The sequence below is a fragment of the Bidens hawaiensis genome, unplaced genomic scaffold (assembly GCF_021521415.1).
Source record: "Bidens hawaiensis isolate Kalapana, Puna unplaced genomic scaffold, B.hawaiensis_p1.1 tig00023819_1, whole genome shotgun sequence".
NCBI classification, from domain to species: domain Eukaryota; kingdom Viridiplantae; phylum Streptophyta; class Magnoliopsida; order Asterales; family Asteraceae; genus Bidens; species Bidens hawaiensis.
The window spans coordinates 234,972-255,740 of NW_027493746.1; positions in this window are offsets into that span (position 1 = coordinate 234,972).

The following is a 20,769-nucleotide window of genomic DNA, read 5'->3' on the forward strand; positions in this document are numbered from 1 at the left end:
TTGCCAAGGCATCATGAGCGCGTTGGAGAGCCTCTAATTTGGCCTTGAGCTCCTCATTCTCCACACGCAAAGGCTCAGCAACGGCTTCAGCCTTGGCAGCCCTCTCGGTTGCGTTTCGCGCAGTCTCCCTGGCCAGCCGAAGCTGTTCATTCACAGCTTGGGCAGCCTTGGAGCGGGCCTCGAGTCGCGCCTGAACTTCAACCTCGAGGGCCTTGAAGGCCTTCTCCTTGTCGGCGGCAGTTGCCGCCAGCTGTTGGTTCTCCTCCCGAAGAGCACGCGCCTCAGATATGTCCTTGGCGCGAGCTGCTTTCAACTTGTCGTTTTCACGACAAAGCATCTCGACGCGCGGCTGCATCCGGGCCTGGAGAACCCGAAGCTCATTAGTTAGCCTACCCTCCTGGTAGCTAACCATGGCTTCCCCCAACGCACCCGGAGGAGCAGCGTGGCGAGCCCAGTCCACGCACTCCACAGGTGTGCGAAGGGTTGTTCCTCGGCGTATGTTCCATCGCGGAACATACACTTCATTGGAATCCGACACTGCAAAAGAAACAAAGGCAGTAAGGTAAAGATGATAAAAAACAAGAGAAAAGAAAGGAACCCTACGCACCTGTAGGGTCAATGACAGGCCGATAGCCGCCAAACCCATCACATGAACCTAAAGGAAATCCATCCAACAGGTCAGGCAGACGGGAAGGTGGCAAAGATCGGCGGGAAGCCCTGCGCGTACCTGATGGTCCGGCCATCGGTGGCGGTGGCGCGGGGCATGGTGGCAGCCGCCGAGGCCGCCGTTGTGGTCGCCGCCGCGGTCGCCGCCTCGTAGGCAGCAGCAGTAACCGCCGGCTCTGTGAAGGATGCTGTAAAAATCGCACTCACAGCCGGCGGGTGACGTCATCTCAGCTGGAACAGTCTGCTCAGAGGGAGCAACTGAACCAGCGGGGTAGCAGGCGTAGGCACCTGGGTCGACGCCTCAGGTAGGCTGACCAAGCCTACCGTCATTGGCGGAAGGGTACTCCTCTGCGCTTCACCCCGGAATGCGTCAACATCCACGCCTGCACAAAGAAGAAAGTGTTAAGATAAATTTATGAAGTAATAAATCTACAAAGACAAACTATGATTGTACTTACGGTTTTTCTTGACCCTGAACGTACGGACGGGCGGGGAGGAACCAGATGGAGCCGGCCTCTTGGTACCGGTCACCGTCGTCTTCGTTGGTTCTCCAGAGGTAACGATCGTAGCCTCCGGAGCAGTGGTCTTCTCACCACCAGGCTCCCCCGCCACCTCTTCACTATCTGACTCCGAGTCAGATAGAACAACTGGATCAGCTGTGGAGGCCTTCTCCTTCCCCTTCACGCCGGCAGCAGCCTTCTTCTTCCGTACAAGGGGAGGACCATCTGCGGATTCCTCAGAAGAAGATAGGATGTAAGGATTTCCAGCAACGGGTACAGCATTGAGGGGTTCAGGATAGAATATCTCCTTACCTGGCCGCCGGTGGCTCAGGATCTCTTGGCCCGGCGGATAGACCTCCACAAACCTATCCGCCGTTTGCTCCAGGATGGGCAACTCATTGTCGTCCAGAGCACGAGTGCCCACCCGCACGGGACTGTCAGCTTCCCGCGGGGAACAGGAGCGACTCCAAATTATTCCCCTCTGAATGAAAAAGAAACAGTTAGAAAATTAACTAATATCAGCAAGAAAGACAAGACATACCATAAGGAATAGAGTTCAAACCGTATTCAAGAAGGATGGGAAACCGGGAAGCATCCTTCCATACCCGGCTCATCCCCAGCAGCACCATCCCGGACTCCGCAAACCGGTAAACCGGAGATTGGACCCGGGATATCTTCGCGAACCATTCCGCCTCCTGGTAGCTGGAAGTGTGAAGGCTCGGAAGCGCTTGACCCTTCTTGAACTTCATAGCAATGGGGATGGCGCGGGCAGAGATGTAGAAGAACTCCCGCTTCCACGATCGGAGACTGCGCTCGGTCACGCAGATCTTCAAACCCTTGATACGGGTTGTCAGGGTGTACCACCCCTGGACGCACCTCCAAGTATAGAAGGTCATCAGGCGGTCCACGTAGGGCTCAATACCCAGAATCCGACACACCCACTCGAAGTGCCGGACCTTGGCAATCGCCATCGGATGCACCTCGGTCAGGTGCACCCCGTGCCTCTCCAGGACACGGTACACAAACTTTGTCAATGGGAACCTAAGGTTCCCATAAACAAAGAATGCAGCATATACCCCGATCTTGCCACTGGGGGCATCGTACACAGTCTGGTGGGATTCAGGAAACTCAGGCTCGAGAGACTCGAGCATGAACTTCCTGACGATGTACTGGTACTGATCGACAGGTAGAGCACACTGGCATTCGCCAGCAGTACTCCTATCGTCAGCTACAGCTTCAGCATCATGAGAAGACATTTTTGCAGAAAGAAGAGTGATTTCGGGAAAATGCTTGCCTGAAAAAGGGGAGTATTTGCCGGAAATCACTAAGAAGAAGAAGAGAGGTGAAAGTGTGGATTACAAAGAGGCCTCTCCCCCTTTATATACTAATCGCAATTAATGCGGTGAATTTAATGCGGAGGAGAGAGAAATCGACGGTGCAATGAAACTATGACACGTGGCAAAAAGCAAGCTGGCAACAACTGTAGAAAGGACGTGTGCCAGTAATTTCGGGGCCACGCGCCCGAAAAATCGCGCCCACGCGCCTGAAAAAGCGACTGGAATGACCATGTTCTGTCACGTCACTATAACTTCCTGCACGTCCTGACACAGTCAGAAGAAACCGTCGCACGACGTTTCAGAGGTTTGGACTTATCTTTTCACCAACTCTTCGAATTTCAAAATTCAAAATTCGAAAATATTAAAAAGTAAGCGGGAAAATACCCCTTACCCCTCGCAAGCAAGTAACCGTAAGACGGATGCGGGTACAGTGTTAAGGCAAAACCCTTCACATACCTAGCACCCGCAGGGAATTGAAGCCAAATAAACCTTGGCAAGCAAGTAACCGTAAGACGGATGCGGGTACAGTGTTAAGGCAAAACCCTTCACATACCTAGCACCCGCAGGGAATTGAAGCCAAATAAACCTTGGCAAACAAGTAACCGTAAGACGGCTGCGGGTACAGTGTTAAGGCAAAACCCTACACATACCTAGCACCCGCAGGGAATTGAAGCCAAGAAAACCTTGGTGAACAAGTAACCGTAAGACGGATGCGGGTACAGTGTTAAGGCAAAACCCTTCACATACCTAGCACCCGCAGGGAATTGAAGCCAAGTACCTCGGCAACCAAGTAACTATAAGACGGGTGCGGGTACAGTGTAAAGGCAAAACCCTTCACATACCTAGCACCCGCAGGGAATTGACGCCAGGAATACCTTGGAAGTAAAGTAACCGTAAGACGAGCGCAGGTACAGTGTTAAGGCAAAACCCTTCACATACCTAGCGCTCCGCTGGGAATTGAAACCAAGAAGGATCTTCTGGGCAATGCTTGCGGAAACGGAAATAACATCCCCGCATAGCGGGAACGTCGAGAACTACGTTGTTTGAAGCTCCAGGATGGAATTGGTGGTCTTAACATAATTGATCACTATGTTCAAAACTACCAAAACCTCATGGAAAATACATACAACTGGGACTCAATGCTCCTGACTTGCGAGGAGGTTACAGACCTACCCGCATCATACCCAAAGACCAAGCAGGAAACTCGGGCATTTCTGCAAGTGACAAGGACTTCCGCGGAAAGAATCCCCATGGAAAACCTTACAAAACCCTTTTCAAAACCCTTTGCTCAAGTCCAAAAGTTCACCTCACTTTATTAAACACTCATGAGAAGAACATTGGACTGGGGGGACTTGAAGAGGTAGGTCCCAGCAGAGCCCAGTTGGACCCGCAAGACTCACCTTAAACAGGGACGTCTGCGCAGAGACCAACTGGATCCGCAGGACCAACCATGCTCAGAGACGTGACGTCCTTACACGCAGTACGCAAGCTGGTCCCGCAGGAAATGCCTCCCAATGGTGAAGGACTCCGCCTGTCCCCGCAGCCTCGGATACAAGCCATTAGGGAAGGCCACCCGCGCAGCATGGCTACACGCACAAGGCACTTAGCTCTCGATCATTCAGTGTCACCTGAAGGAATGAGCCAAGCCGGGAGCAATCCCGCACAGAGGCGGGAGGGGGAATACTCCCGCCCAAATAAGCCAGTCCGTATACTGAATGATCTTTTACTGTACCTGACGAGGTATGGGCGAAAGATCTGATCAGAGATACGACAGCTCACTGATACAGTATGGCGAGCAGCATGCTCCTGTACTGTATCACTATTAGCCGCTGCCTACTCACCAACTACTGCCATACCACGTGCGTAGCCGTCAGTTGGTGGAACAGGAATAGTATACAGCAGGCCTGGTCACTATCAGCCGCTACCTACCCACCAACTACCAGCAGGGCACGTGCGTAGGCTACTGTTGGTGGAACAGGAACACTGTTGCAGCCGACCATACCTCTTTGGAAACCTACCTTCGGCTATAAATACCACAAATGGTATGACCATCTCATCTTACCTTGTATGATCATCTTACTACATTATCATCATATTATACCTGATATCTGCTCTAGCAATCTCTTAATATACTTTTATATTTAAAGAGCAATCTAGTCTGATTCTCACGCCGGAGGGGTGGTCACAAGGAGGAACCCCCCCCTTCTCAGTGACGAGCTCACGGTGTCTGTTTTGCAGGTTATCAGAAGAACCATCTTCCAAGGGTCTAACCCCTCGTGGGAAACAGCTATCCAACCCCCAGGTTACCAGTAATCTGTCCGGGGTCCGGTTAGTGTTTCTTCAATAACATCTTCATATTTATTTTTGTGAACTTATGTAGCTTATTATTTCTAATACAATTTATCGAAAGTAAAATAATTCTTTTAGCGAAACACCCTCCCCCCCCCCCCCAAGTTTTCTATTCGTTTTAGAGCTTAAAAAGCTTGAACCAACCATGATTGGGAGAATGTAATATATAAAGAGAGGGGGGGGGGGGGGTGGTTAATGTTATCGTGTTCGTTGTAGTTGAGTTTCAAGGACAACATGTGGGGGTCTAGTGCATATATGTCGGTGATTAGATTTTCATGATATGATATATCGACTTCAATAAATTGAGGGTAACTACCATGTGATACAATGTTATAGACTGTTAATTGCTAAGCACCTAAAAGAAGAGTACGGGACTTCAATTAGGGCACCAACTTCAGGGGTAGGGAACGAAGAGATCAATAACTAGATTGCCATTCTCTTCTGACTACTTGGTCGATTAGGCTAAAAAGAAAGCCCTTAGTATTTGATGGAGGTGAGGGTATCTTGACATCTTCATATTTATTTTTGTGACCTTATGCTGCTTATTATTTCTTAATACAATTTATCGAAAGTAAAATAATTCTTTTTAGCGAAAACCCCCAATTTTTCTATTCGTTTTAGAGCCTTATTGGGAGAATGTAAATATATTGAAAAGGGGGGAAGGGGGGGGGGGGGGTGGGGTTAATGTTATCGTGTTCATTGTGGTTGAGTTTCAAGGACAACATGTGGGGTCTAGTGCATATATGTCGGTGATTTGTCTTTCATGATATGATATATCGACTTCAATAAATTAAGGATAACTACCATGTGATACAATGTTATTTTAGAATGCTTTAAAAGATGCTTAAATACTTGTGTGAGCTTTAATCAAGTGTCCTATAATATGTAACCGATGAGATATTAAAAAACCAAATGTGTTATTAATTCCAATTGTACTTTTTTTTTCCGAAAGGTAGGGGCCATTATAGGACACCTTTTGTAAAATCACACAAATCCTCTAAATTGGTTACTACTGAAATTCACAATATCATGATATACTCGTCTTCGAACCACGGAAAACCCTCACCTAAAGCCAATGATTGTAAACACACGCCCAAAGACACGACAATGTTATTCCATTTATGAGGGATATTGTAGCGGGCATTGGTAAATAGTTTTTTATTGAAGTAAAGGAAAATTAAGTTAAATGATAAAAATAACTTCATTTATTAATTACAAAATTAAATGTGAATGAGTATCTATACCTTTGGGTTGCGGCGAGTAACGAACATGGACGATTTTACATGATATATAAATTTCTATAGGACGTTATTATTATTATTGTTATTATTTTCCCTTTTAACTCTATGCGACCCGCATGTCGACGCGATCAACCAAAAAAATAAGAAGAAGAAGAAAAGGTAGGGGCCATTTAATAGTGAATTAAACGAATTATCATTCACACTTAGGTTTTGAGAAAAAAAAACTTCGAAAAAAGTATCAAAAAGTTTGGTGATATTCGGGCGTGCGACCTATCCCTAAACAAGTGTTTTAACATGTGAAACAACCTTCTCATGTGTTGGTTGTTTAAATGGGCATATATTTAGAATTACCAAACCTTATTTAACCAGAACTGGGTAAGAAGATCCGCCATGTGGTGGCAACAGGACATGAATTCAGTTGATATAGGTTAAGCTCGCTACGGAACCGACACTATATAAAAAAAATACTTTTTTAAACAACCAAAATGGTACCGGCGCACATATAACTTATGATCAAAGCGACACGAATTCGGTCGGTATCAGTTAACTTCGTACCGATACCGACACTATCCAAAACATAAATTAGTAAACTCTCATGATAGTAGTGACACTCGTATAACTTATGATGCAAAAATACAACATATTTGAAACACCGTTTATTCGATCGGTAAAACACGGGCGTTGTTTCTGCGAGTCAACGCAGATTCAGCCGGTATTGACTATGTTCTTTATGCTGCCAGAGCTAACCCAAAAAATATTTCCGTCAAGTAAACATATTTAAAACAAAGCATAAACATGGACATTGCGACAACGAGTCGACGCGAATTTAGTATAAAAACTCAAAAGAAAAACAGAAGGATGCATGGATCGAACTAGGGCAGTCCATGTTACATACTTACATGGAACACCATTTACCAACTTCAGAGTTTTACTATAATCAAGATATAGTCTCCTAGATATCAAATACAATACATGACATGAATACACGAGACTAATATTCATGAATATACTAGACTAATATTCCTTCTCAAGTTGAGCAAGAGTTAGATGGTCACTCAAAACATGTTTTAGAAAACCCATGTTATATAACATAAACAAAATATCTACTGATAAATTTTTAGGTGATAATACCTACGAGGTAATGAACACGAAATACTTAGATACCATAAACAATTTTAAACATAACGTGACATATTAACAAAATAATAAATATTTAAATTTCATTAAAGGGATATATTTGTATAGCATAATTAAAATACGTTTGAAGTATTTAAACCCAAAAAAAAGTCATTTTTTTGGTAAAAGAAGCCCACAAGAGAAGTAATTATTGTCAACATAAGGCCCATCGCAATTATCTTTCGCCACAGGCTCACAGTCAAATGATTTGGGCCTCTTAACTCGTCATGGGCCTCATGGCAGCACTTTCAGTTTCTATTATTCTTTTACAATATAAGATTTAAGTCTATAAAATGATTAATTTAAACCTTTTTAGCCTAGAATAAAATATTAAAATGAATTCCTCTTTAGCCTTGAGTAAGATAGCAAATTTACATAAGGGGGTTATAAACTTCTAAAACCTATCTAAAATTCTAACTATTCAAATCTGATAGGGTCTACCGGTTTGATGTCCGAATGATTTGGTTCACGATTTGATTTTGTAAGTTTTTCTGTTCATCGGTTCTATCCGGTTTGAAATTTGAAACTAATCTTGTTACCCAAATCAAACATTTACTTTTCACACAACCTAACCACCTTTGGTTAGAGGTGCACAAATCGGTTAACTGTTAACCGGTTAATTTTCTAACCGTCTTTTTTTGGTAGGAAATAACCGGTTAGACCGGTTAATCGGGCCGGGTACTAACCGGTTTTGATAAATTAATAAAAAAAATCGGTTAACCGGTCGGGTAAAAACCGGCTTTTAATTAAATATTAATTAAAAAATCTGTTAACCGGTTAGTAACCGGTTTTGAAATCAATAATATAAACCGGTTACTAACCGACGGTTAGGATCGGTTAGTAACCTGTTAGGATCCGACCGGTTAGTAACCGGTTAGTTTTTTAGTTAGAAACCGGTTAACCGGTTTCTGTGTGCACCTCTACCTTTGGTTACTACTTTATAAAAAACCAACACATGAGGCAAAAGGCCAATATTTATTTTCTTTAAATCATGAAGATATTAAGGTTGAGGTTCTCGTTTTCAAAATAATAGTTAATGATTCGGCCGAAAATTTTCATTAAAACTGATCAAAAGAGTCAATAAACAATATTAATTTAATATTTTGAATACCAACTTATTACATTCAAAAGTTAAATATATATTTTCTTTCTATAAACTATGAACTTATAATAATACTTTAATACTTTGTTCATGGACAATTATTATGTAAGTTATTGAACACATATACTATTACGGCGATGATAATAATAATAATAATAATAATAATAATAATAATAATAACATACATTTAATTTATCCAAGTCATACATGGGCCAAAGAAATTTGGAGTCTATCCATTATCCATATCCATAACCAAAGGACGGATCAGCAAGCTGATCATGTGCAAGTTGTCAACAACATGCACCCTCCATTATTTGATGACCCCCAGGGTCCCATTTTATCCTTTTTCCATGTCGATCAATGAATATCTAGTACTGCATAAATATCTGTCCTATATTAATTTAAGTAATGTTTTTGTATTTATCTAATTAACTAGTTTTTATCCCCATATTACGGAGGCTGTTTAAATTTTTCGTTTCTAATATTGTGAATGTATTTTTGAGATTTTAGTTTATTTATTGTAAAAAGTTAATAATATACTTGAACCTATTTTGATTAATTTATGTTGGGTTAATTTCATTTTTTAATGAAACTTTGAATGAATTATTTACTTAATTTTTATATTTATTCGTTTGTGTTCATTTGTTATAATTTTGATATTAGTTTGTGAAACTTTTCATTTAAGTTAAACTTAAAAGAAAAAAAGAATCGCTAATGTAACTAAATCCATATTGAGAAATTAAATTAGGGTTTGATTACGGTATTTGTTTTACATTTACGTTTCTAATATTTATATATTTTTTGTATTTTAATTTTATTTATTGTAAGAAAATTAATAATTTAATTAGGGTTGTTGATGAAAGGGTTTCACAAATAAATGAGATGCTATAACTCGTTTAAAAGCTATCTGGGTTTGATAAGACCTATGACCCGCTTATTTTTTACTATAAAATTGTTTCATAATTATAAATAATATCTTTTTTTAAAAAAGAAATCGGATATTAATTTTTAGTATATCCCTATTTTATAAGATTTTCATATAAAATATTTGGTGATATTAATTTTTAATATAATTAGATGTTACAACCCGTTAAATGGCTATCTGGGTTTGGTGAGACCAATACCCATGAATTCAGGTCAAGTGCATAAGAAACCACCAATTACAAATAAAGCAATCTGTCGGCTTAAGAGAAAATAGGGATGTTTCGTCTATATTAAAATGATTTAATGTATAAATTATTAACTAAATATGGATTTAACTTTATTTGTATCAAATCAGTCACTCAAAGTTATGAAAAAGCATCAGATACATTTCACATATCAACATGTTATAGATAAAATTGCCTCCTTCTAATAAAACTAAGCAATTTTTACAAAAGTTGATTTAATTCACATCATGAAGCTGAAAAAATAACACAAGAGCATAGTTTATGTGTAGCGCGTCTTAAGTCTTTGTAAAGACATAGGTTATCATGAGTATGGGTCCGTTGTACCCGTCATATGTTTGTAACTTTGTTTGAAACATGCTAGTCACATAAAATCGAGTCTGTCCTAATCATGTAGCCTGTGTCGATTGAATTGCTTGAACTTGGTAGAAATTTTTCTAAGGATTATTTGTAGGCCTGTAAACAAACTGAACGTTGAGTGAACCGTTCGGCGCGAAGTTCATTTGTGTTTGCTTATTTAATAAATGAACGAACATGAACAAAAAATTTGTGTTCATTTAATTAAACGAATGAACATGAACACATGTTTTGTTCGTTCATATATGGACGTGAACGATTGTTTATGTTTGTTTATTTATGTTTGCTTGATTTCTTTTATCTTTGTTCATATATATTCATTTATGTTCATTATCTTTGTTCAGTTATACTCGCAAACTTTTTTCGTTTAGATTTTAAACAAACGAACATGAACAAACACAAACATTTTCATTTTTTATACAAACAAACATAAACAAAAAAATATGTATTCGTTTAAGTGCTCGTGATCGTTTGAAGTTAAATGAACGAACACGAGTGTACCCTTGTTCACGTTTGTTCATATCATTTGCAAACCTAATTATTTGTATGTACACCATGATATAGCATCAAGACATGACTCATGTAAAATGACAAGAAAGCATCATTATTAATCAATATATATTTCCGCATCTCTCTACTAGTATTATCATCTTCTCCTTTTTTGTGGTAGGGGTTTCTTTGGTATGCGGTGTTCTTCTAGTGTGTTCAGGGTAGAGGTGCACAAATCGGTTTTTTGAAAAAAACCGGTCCGGTGGTTATGAACCGGTTTTTTTTCTTGATCTCATCAACCGGTTTTTTTAAAACCGGTTTTTTGAAGTGAAAAGACGGACTGGTCTAACCGGTTATAACCGGTTTTTTTTATGAACCGGTTTTTTTTTTAATTTAATAAAAAAAAACCCATTTAATAAAAAAAACCGGTTAACCGGTTTGTTTAAAAAAACCGGTTTTTTAAAAAACCGGTTCGGTTTTTTTTCTAACCGGTTTTTCTAGTTTGATGATGTAACCGGTACACTAACCGTCGGGTTTATAACCGGTTTAACCGGTTTTTAATTAACCGGTTTTAAAAAAACCGGTTTCCGGTTTAACCGGAAAACCGGTTCACTAACCGGTTTTTTTGGGCATCTCTAGTTCAGGGGCATAGCTTACTTGTGGTCTGGGGCAACCACCCCTCCCCCCCTCAATAGTGTAAACTTAACCCGTTTTATCCGAAAATTCTATACGTTGTGTAAATTTACACGTTTTCGTCTGAAATTTTAAACCCTCTCAGTTTCATCCAAGCTTCGCCATTGCGTGTGTTTATGATCATGTTGTAAGTTAAAATGATTTTATGACATATAAAATATCCCCCTAATAAAATTTTATTTGGAATTTTATGTATCGTACCAAATAGGTTAAAGGTGTGCATTACATAAATACAAAATTTACAAATTCAATTATCCTAACTATAAATTTAAACGAAAAGTAGATACTTGGCTAACCTTTGTTTGAACGGCTTCAAAATTTACATAATTTTGAGTCGTGACACGATATTTTCATATAAGTCATTAGACATGATTGTAGTATGTAAATAAATTGGAATAATAAGCCATTTCCATTTCCGTTTCACTTTACCCGGTGAAATGTTAACCTTATCACAATTTTATCATATTTCACAACAAATATGAGTGTGAAGAGGTAGGTCCCAGCAGAGCCCAGTTGGACCCGCAAGACTCACCTTGAACAGGGACGTTTGCGCGGTTGGACCCGCAAGACTCACCAAAGGGACGTCTGCGCAAAGACCAACTGGATCTGCAGGACCCACCACGCTCAGAGAGATGACGTCCTTACGCGCAGTACGCAAGCTGTTCCCGCAGGAAAAGCCTCCCGTTGGTAACGTACTCCGCCTGTTCCCGCAGCTGCGGATACTAGCCATCAGGGAAGGCTACCCGCACTAACAGCAAGGCTACACGCACAAGGCGCTAACTCTCAAATAATTCAGTAGTCACCTGAATAAGGAATGAGCAAGCCGGGAATACTCCCGCACAAAGCCAGGAATACTCCCGCCCAAAGCCGGGAATACTCCCGCCCAAATGAGCCAGTCCGTACGCTACTGGAGGATCTTTTGTACTGTACCTGCCAAGGTATGGACAAAAGATCTGACCAAAGCAGCGACAGCTCACTGACAACAGTACGACGAGCAGCACGCTCTAGTACTTAAAGTCACTATCAGCCGCTGCCTACTCACCAACCCTCATCGTGGCACGTGCGTAGCCTGCAGTTGGTGGAAAAGGAACAGTGCACAGCCGGCCATGTCACTATCAGCCGCTGCCTACCCACCAACCACTAGCATGGCACGTGCGTAGCCCACAGTTGGTAGAACAGGAATATTATACAGCCGGCTGTACCTGCTTGGAAACCTACCTTCGGCTATAAATACTCCAACACCTTGGAACGGTATCATCATCTTATATCTTCATATATTATCTGATATCTGCTCTAGCTATTTCTCTTAATATACACTTATATTCAAGAGCAATCTAGTCTGATTCTCACGCCGGAGGGTGGTCACAAGGAGGTACCCCCCCTTCTCAGTGACGAGCTCACGGTGTCTGTTTTGCAGGTCATCAGAAGAACAACCATCTTTGCCGGACCTAACCCTCGTGGGAAACATCTACTTAACCCCCAGATTCTCCGTAATCTGCCCGGGGTCACTTAGTGTTTGTTCATTGGCGCCATCCGTGCATAAAAGCTATAACTAATTCTTTTTCAGTTTTTTCAAAACTTCTTGAAAGATGGTTAAGGTTACTCTGGTGCCAAGGCCAGCGAGTGACCAAGAAACCCCGATAACCACAACCCCAGCTACTGGGGGGAACACCGGCGAGTACACAATTTTTACGAACACTACCCCGGTTACCCAAGCCGGGGCAAGTGCAGTAAACAATATTTCACTGGGATTCACCGATGCCCAGTTAGAGAGACAACAGACGAGGCTCCCCCGCCAAACACTCAATCAAGTTAAAGCGTAGGCCGAAGCACGTCGGAAGGAATTCCAAGCTGAGTTGGATGAACGCTTGCGTTCACTCCAACAGGCTGACGAATTCGGAAGCACTCGACAACAGCTCAATATAAGCAGTGAGTGCGAGTACTCGGACGATGATCGGGAGGAATCCGACACCGACGCAAACCCTCGCCATAGGGCGAAAGGGAAGCGTAAGGAAACGGACTTCCAACTGAGAAGGAATTTCGGAGAAACCTTCAAACCAAGGAACGCGGGGGGAAACCCACGTGACTTCTCTAAAACCTTTAGACCAACTGCTGCAAATGCGGGAACGTCCAAGTTTGCAAGGGACATTGCGGAAGCAATCGCCCCGAGAAGTGCCAAACAGATGTCCAACATCGGCACTTATGATGGTATATCCAACCCAGACGATCACTTGAACAGATTCATAGCGGGGGCAACCGTCAGCAACTGGACGGAACCCATGTGGTGTTATATGTTCCAAATGACGCTTGTTGGGGCAGCCAGAGCGTGGTTTGATCGTCTACCGGTCCACCACATCTACGATTGGGCAGACTTCCAACAGAAGTTCAGCCAACACTTCAGTCAACAAAGAAAGTATACCGAAGAGCAATGGACGATCCTCAACTGCATCCGAGAGGAAGATGAGTCTTTACTAGACTTCATCACGCGCTTCAATTCAAAGAAGCTAAGTCTGGGCACTATCAGCGAAGATCTTGTTCGCGCTGCTTTCATCCAGGGTGCAAAAGACCCAGAGCTCATCCGCACCTTAAGGGGTAAAGACGGCATGCCATCCACATGGGATGCCATCATGACAGCAGCTAAACGCTTCGCGGAAACGGAAAAGCAACTGGGTAGAGATCTTCCCCAGAGCACAAACCTCTACACCCAGAAAACAAGAGAAAACAACGTCCTTACCGCCCGACTAAACAAAAAAAGGAAGCTAGGTATTTGGCAGTCAAGGGTAAACTTTGACACCTCATCCGGCTCGCACCCTCGGTTAGGCGGAAAGGATAACATGCAGCCGTCAAACCGGAACTCCAGATGGACGCCACTCACCAAAAGCGTCACCGAGATATTCGCCACCGAGAGGCTCCCATGGCCAGACGCTCAAATTATCCGACAGCGTCCAAACGCTGATCAAAGCAAATCCTGTGACTTCCACAGGACAAGAGGCCACACCACCGAGGAATGCTTAGACTTGAAGGACGTCGTCGAAGCATTTTTCAGAGATGGGAAACTCACGCACCTTGTGGCGTAATGAACGCTGAGCAGGCTAATGCGTATAGAACCCCAGTTGGGGAAAACACGAATGAAACTGCAGCTTCAATGTTGGAGACTACATACTGCGTAAACAACGAGATTCCGAACCAGGTGAATATCGGCTCGAAAGGCTCGATGACACTCCCTCCCAAGAACATGGGAGTTCAATTACACAGGTTGCATGTAGATCAATTCCAAACTTGTAAAGAAAAGGCCCAGAGCCACTTCTAATGGAAATGATTCTCCTTATCACATTGACGCTGATGGTCTTACATTTATACTTATGAACTTTCCAGACTGATATGCCGGTATTCACCGCATAAATATGGAAAGAAGTAAGTCGTTGCGTGTGGAAGGCGGCAAAACCCGCATAAACACAAAAAACGGTAAAAATTTCTAAGGAAAAGATGAGGAAACCTTCACGCAGGTCAGTTATAGGTGAAGTTTGGTCATCCCACTAAATGAAAGTGACGGTCCTACCCGCACAATCATGATAGAGGAAACTGAACATTAACCTATTGACAACCGCGCGTCGAAAGGTTAACTTATTCAAAACACTGATATGCCGGTATTCACCGCATAAATAAGTGGAAAGAAGTAAGTCGTTGCGTGTGGAAGGCGGCAAAACCCGCATAAACACAAAAAACGGCAAACCTTCACGCAGGTCAGTTATAGGCGAAGATTGGTCATCCCACTAAATGAAAGTGACGGTCCTACCCGCACAATCATGATAGAGGAAACTGAACACTAACCTATTGACAACCGCGCGTCGAACGGTTAACTTATTCAAAACACTTGGAAAATTGCTAAGTTAAACTAAAGTATGCACGAGCGAATCATATATTGTTTATGCGACAAAACAAGTGCCAAATTAACCTATAATATGCATGAGCAAGTTATATAACGTTTATAAAGCAAGTCATCCAGTGAAAGTGGCGGTCCTACCCGCACAAACATTTATATTTCATAAAAAATTCAAACATTACAAGAATGGCCGGGTATCTACCCGCCTACAGAAATATAAATCTATCCTAACGGTGGGAAGGGATCTCAAGGTTCAAACTTCAGGACCACTCCCTCCAAACCCACTTGTACCCGCACCATCAGTTGGCTGTGGCGGTTCAAGGAAAGTCTTGAGAATGGTTAGCCCATCATCAGCAGCAGCAATTTCGTTCACCTTCTCCACCACCGGATGCGGGAAGGCAGCATAATGGTTCACTGCTTGGTCATAGGCAGCTTCAGTGTCCATGTCATAAAGAGGGAAGTTGGAAGGCGGGATTCCCTTCTCAACAAACCCCAGACCAAGCAAGAAACCAGCATTTTCCCCATCCTCATGAGAAGCGTTGAGGGCTGCGCTCATGGCATCGTCATAAGATGTGTTCGTGAAGATTCGATGCACAACCTACAACAAGAAAAAATATATCAAACCTTTTCCAAGTACAAAGAAAAGCGTAAAGATATTATGAAGCTACGCATACCTGCGACAACGCTTCTCGTAGAAGCCATTCCTTGGTAATCAGAGCTTCTTGGAGGGCAGCTTGAGCTTGGTCACGGGCGCGTTCGGCTTCATTCTTGTTAAGGTTGGCAAGCAACACTTCCTTAGCAGCAGCCTCTTCAACGCCTTTCAGCTTACGCTCAATATGGTCAAGCATACCCCTCTGATCCAAGATCTCTTGAAGCTTCTTGGCGTCTTCCATAGCCAAAGCATCATGAGCCTGCTGAAGCCTCTCTAGTTTGGCTTTAAGCTCCTCATTTTCGGCGCGCAGAGGTTCAGCAACGGCTTCAGCCTTGGTGGACCTCTCGGTCGCGTTCCGCGCAGTTTCCTTAGCCAACCGAAGCTGTTCGTTAACAGCTTGGGTAGCCTTGGAACGGGCCTCGAGCCGGGCCTGCACTTCAACCTCGAGGGCCTTGAAGGCCTTTTCCTTCTCCGCAGCAATTGCGGAAAGTCTCCTGTTCTCCTCCCGGATAGCCCGCGCCTGAGCCACTTCTTGGATACGCGCAGCCTTTAACTTGTCGTTTTCACGACAAAGCAACTCGACTCGCGGCTGCATCCGGGCAAGGAGAATCCGAAGCTCATTTGTCAGCCTACCCTCCTGGTAGCTAGACATGGCTTCCCCCAACGCGCCACTTGGGGCCACGTGACGCGCCCACTCGACGCAGTCCACAGCCGTCCGAAGGGTTGTTCCCCGGCGGATGTTCCACCGTGGAACATACACCTCATTCGAATCCGACACTGCAAAAACAAAACGCAGTTAGGAAAAGATAAAAAAAATAGGCCAAAATAACCCTACGCACCTGTAGGGTCGACAACAGGCCGGTAGCCGCCAAACCCATCACCCGAACCTAAGGGATATCCATCCAAAAGGTCAGGCAGATGGGAAGGAGGCAGAGATTGGCTAGAAGCCCCCAACGCTGAACATACCTGCTGAACCGGCCGGGGACGAGGTAGTCGCCGGTGCTGGAGGCACGGTTGAAGCCGCCGCGGTAGAGACCATCGGAGGTGAACTCACTGGAGGTGAACTCACACCGGTGGCCGCCGCTACGGAGGAACCCACAGAAACAATCACCGCCGGCTCAGTGAAGGATGCAGTGAATATGGCACTGACAGCCGGCGGAGAGGACGTTACAGTTGGAACAGTTGCCTCAACGGGATGAGCAACTGAACCAATGCTGCAAACAGGCGCAGCCGCCTGGGTTATCGCCTCGGGTAGGTTGACCAAACCAACCGTCATGGGTCCAGAAACGCTGCTCCCCGCTCCACTCTGGAATGCAGTAGCATCCACGCCTGAATGAAGACAAGATATTAAAAACAATGGCGGAAAGAATTGCGGGTAAGATTCATTTACACTTACGAGTTTTCTTGAGCTTGAAGGTTCTGACAGGCGGGGATGAACCCGATGGAGCCGGCCTCTTCACGCCGGTCACCGTCGTCGTACTGGGCGGCCCGGAGGTGACAGCTGTCTCAACCTCCGGGACAGTTGTCTCACCACTACCAGGGTTCCCCGCCGCTTCCTCACTTTCGGTCTCCGAGTCAGACCGGTTCCCCGAAAACTCGCGCCCACGCGCCTGAAAAAGCGTCTGGAATGACCATATACTGTCACGTCGCCATAACTTCATGCACGTCCTGAAACTGTCAGAAGAAACCGTCACACCACGCTGACGTCCCTTCAACAGTTGGACTGTTCTTATCCTTTCACCAACTCTTCGAATTTCAAAAAGATTTAAAAAGATTCAAAAGTAAGCGGGACTATACCCTCTTACCTTGGCAACCAAGTAACTATAAGACAGGTGCGGGTACAGTGTCAAGGCAAAACCCTTCACATACTTAGCACCTGCAGGGAATTGAAGCCAAGAATACATCGGCAACCAAGTAACTATAAGACGGGCGCGGGTACAGTGTCAAGGCAAAACCCTTCACATACTTAGCACCCGCAGGGAATTGAAGCCAGGAATACCTTAGAAGTAAAGTAACTATAAGACGAGTGCGGGTACAGTGTTAAGGCGAAACCCTTCACATACTTAGCACTCCGCAGGGAATTGAAACCAAGAAGGATCTTCTGGGCCATGCTTGCGGAAAGGGATATAACATCCCCGCATAGCGGGAACGTTGAGAACTAGATTGTTGGAAGCTCTAAGATGGAATTGGTTGTTTAACATAATTGATCACTATGTTTAAAACTACCAAAACCCCGTGGAGAATCTACACAAGTGAAACTCAACGCTCCCGACTTGCGAGGAGGTTACACACCTACCCGCACCATACCCAAAGATCAAGCAGAACAGTGGGAATTTCTGCACGTGACATTAGGACTTCCGCGGGAAGAATCCCCATGGAAAACCTTAAAACTAAACCCTTTTCAAAACCCCTTGCTTAAGTCCAAAAGTTCACCTCACTTATTAACAATTCGTGAGAAGAACATTGGACTGGGGGGACTTGAAGAGGTAGGTCCTAGCAGAGCCCAGTTGGACCCTCAAGACTCACCTTGAACAGGGACGTCTGCGCGGTTGGACCCGCAAGACTCACCAAAGGGACGTCTGCGCAAAGACCAACTGGATCTGCAGGACCCACCACGCTCAGAGAGATGACGTCCTTACGCGCAGTATGCAAGCTGTTCCCGCAGGAAAAGCCTCCCAATGGTAACGTACTCCGCCTGTTCCCGCAGCTGCGGATACTATCCATCAGGGAAGGCTACCCGCACTAACAGCAAGGCTACACGCACAAGGCACTAACTCTCAATTAATTCAGTAGTCACCTGAAGAAGGAATGAGCAAGCCGGGAATACTCCCGCACAAAGCCAGGAATACTCCCGCCCAAAGCCGGGAATACTCCCGCCCAAATGAGCCAGTCCGTACGCTACTGGAGGATCTTTTGTACTGTACCTGCCAAGGTATGGACAAAAGATCTGACCAAAGCAGCGACAGCTCACTGACAACAGTACGACGAGCAGCACGCTCTAGTACTTAAAGTCACTATCAGCCGCTGCCTACTCACCAACCCTCATCGTGGCACGTAAGTAGCCTGCAGTTGGTGGAAAAGGAACAGTGCACAGCCGGCCATGTCACTATCAGCCGCTGCCTACCCACCAACCACTAGCATGGCACGTGCGTAGCCCACAGTTGGTAGAACAGGAATATTATACAGCCGGCTGTACCTGCTTGGAAACCTACCTTCGGCTATAAATACTCCAACACCTTGGAACGGTATCATCATCTTATATCTTCATATATTATCTGATATCTGCTCTAGCTATTTTTCTTAATATACACTTATATTCAAGAGCAATCTAGTCTGATTCTCACGCCGGAGGGTGGTCACAAGGAGGTACCCCCCCTTCTCAGTGACGAGCTCACGGTGTCTGTTTTGCAGGTCATCAGAAGAACAACCATCTTTGCCGGACCTAACCCTCGTGGGAAACATCTACTTAACCCCCAGATTATCCGTAATCTGCCCGGGGTCACTTAGTGTTTCTTCAGAGTGAAAATAAAATTAAATGCCTTGTAATAAAAATCTACCATCTAACTGTAACTAAAAAGCCAGAAAAGAAATGTGAATTTGGATATTTAGTGTTCGACGAATCATTAATGGCATATTCGTTGCAAGTTCAAACTCATTGATGAAACACAGTACCAGTATCGAACCAGAATTTGTTTATCAAGAACAAAGAGAAAAACTAGGGTTTGTATTCAGTTTTGAAGATGATTACAGAGGAATGAAAATAAAGTGAATATTTCAGTAAAGAAATTATTCCTAATCTCTGGTACTACTGGTCTTGTTAAACGGTAACAAACTATTTACACATATGACCCCTGTAACTTTGGAATTATACAGAAACACCCTTAGAGTTTCTAACAAACTCCCCCCTAATTCCAAAACTAATCCTTCAAATCTTCCACACCTAACATAAGCCTCATCTTAGCAAATTTCAATCTTGGAAGTGCTTTAGTCAACACATCTGCACGCTGCATCTTTCCACTAACAAAGTCAACCTTGATTTGACCATTTTCAATGCATTCTCTTATGAAATGATACCTAGTGTTGATATGTTTACTTCTACCATGGAAGACAGGATTTTTCATTGATGAAATAGCTGATTTATTGTCAACCAATATCATCACAGCCTCTTACTTTTGGCCGGTTATTTCACCAATCAGTCCCTGCAGCCACAAAGCTTGACATGCTGCAGAGGTTGCAACCATGAATTCTGCCTCACAGGATGATAAAGCAACAGTCTGCTGCTTCTGAGACATCCATGAGACCACTGAATCATTATAGTAGAAAACGTTACCTGATGTACTCTTCCCATCATTAGTATCAGTCAAGTGATTGCTGTCACTGAACCCAATAAGTACAAACTTTTATATTCAAAACTAATATGATCCAAAATCTTTAATGAGTAGTTTAACAAGTCTCCATGTACTATCCTTGTCTTGTGTCGTCATCACATTTGGTTTTCGACTAAGCACCTTGACTACAACAAAAAAGCAAACAAAATATTGACGGTTGTGGCTGAGGATTCGTGTTAAACACGGGTCCCTTAAAACAGATTTCGGGTTTCTACTAAAGATTCCGTGTGTCTCCCAGGGTACAACAGCCGAAGCAGTATGTACTGCCGGGGAAGGCCACGGGCCCGAGGTTACACCGGGTAGATTAGTGTATTAGAACTTGAATAGATGAATATGAAGTTTAAAGAGGACTCTCTAATTATTCATGAAAGAAAGAATCTACGTTATATTTCTTTGGTTGGTGTGATTAGTAGCAAAGCTGCTTCTTTTTCTTCTTAATAAAATGAACATTTATGTTCATTATATAAGAACACAGACTGTAAATTCTATGTCCATTAATCATGACATAAACAAGGGTTAATTGGCATATTTAATTGTAACAAAAAAGACTCTTAAGCACTTATGAAACGTTTTTAACAAGTCATATGAACCATTAATTTGAAGACAAGATGGTATTAGTCATGATATGATTAGTGGAATAGTATTATTTACACCGACCACTCATTCGATATCTCATTCATTATTATATTAGTAAAAACACATTTTACTAAAGAGTAAAGTGTCATTTTCTTCTTTGTGGTTTAGCAAATAATGCAAATTTAGTCTAAAAA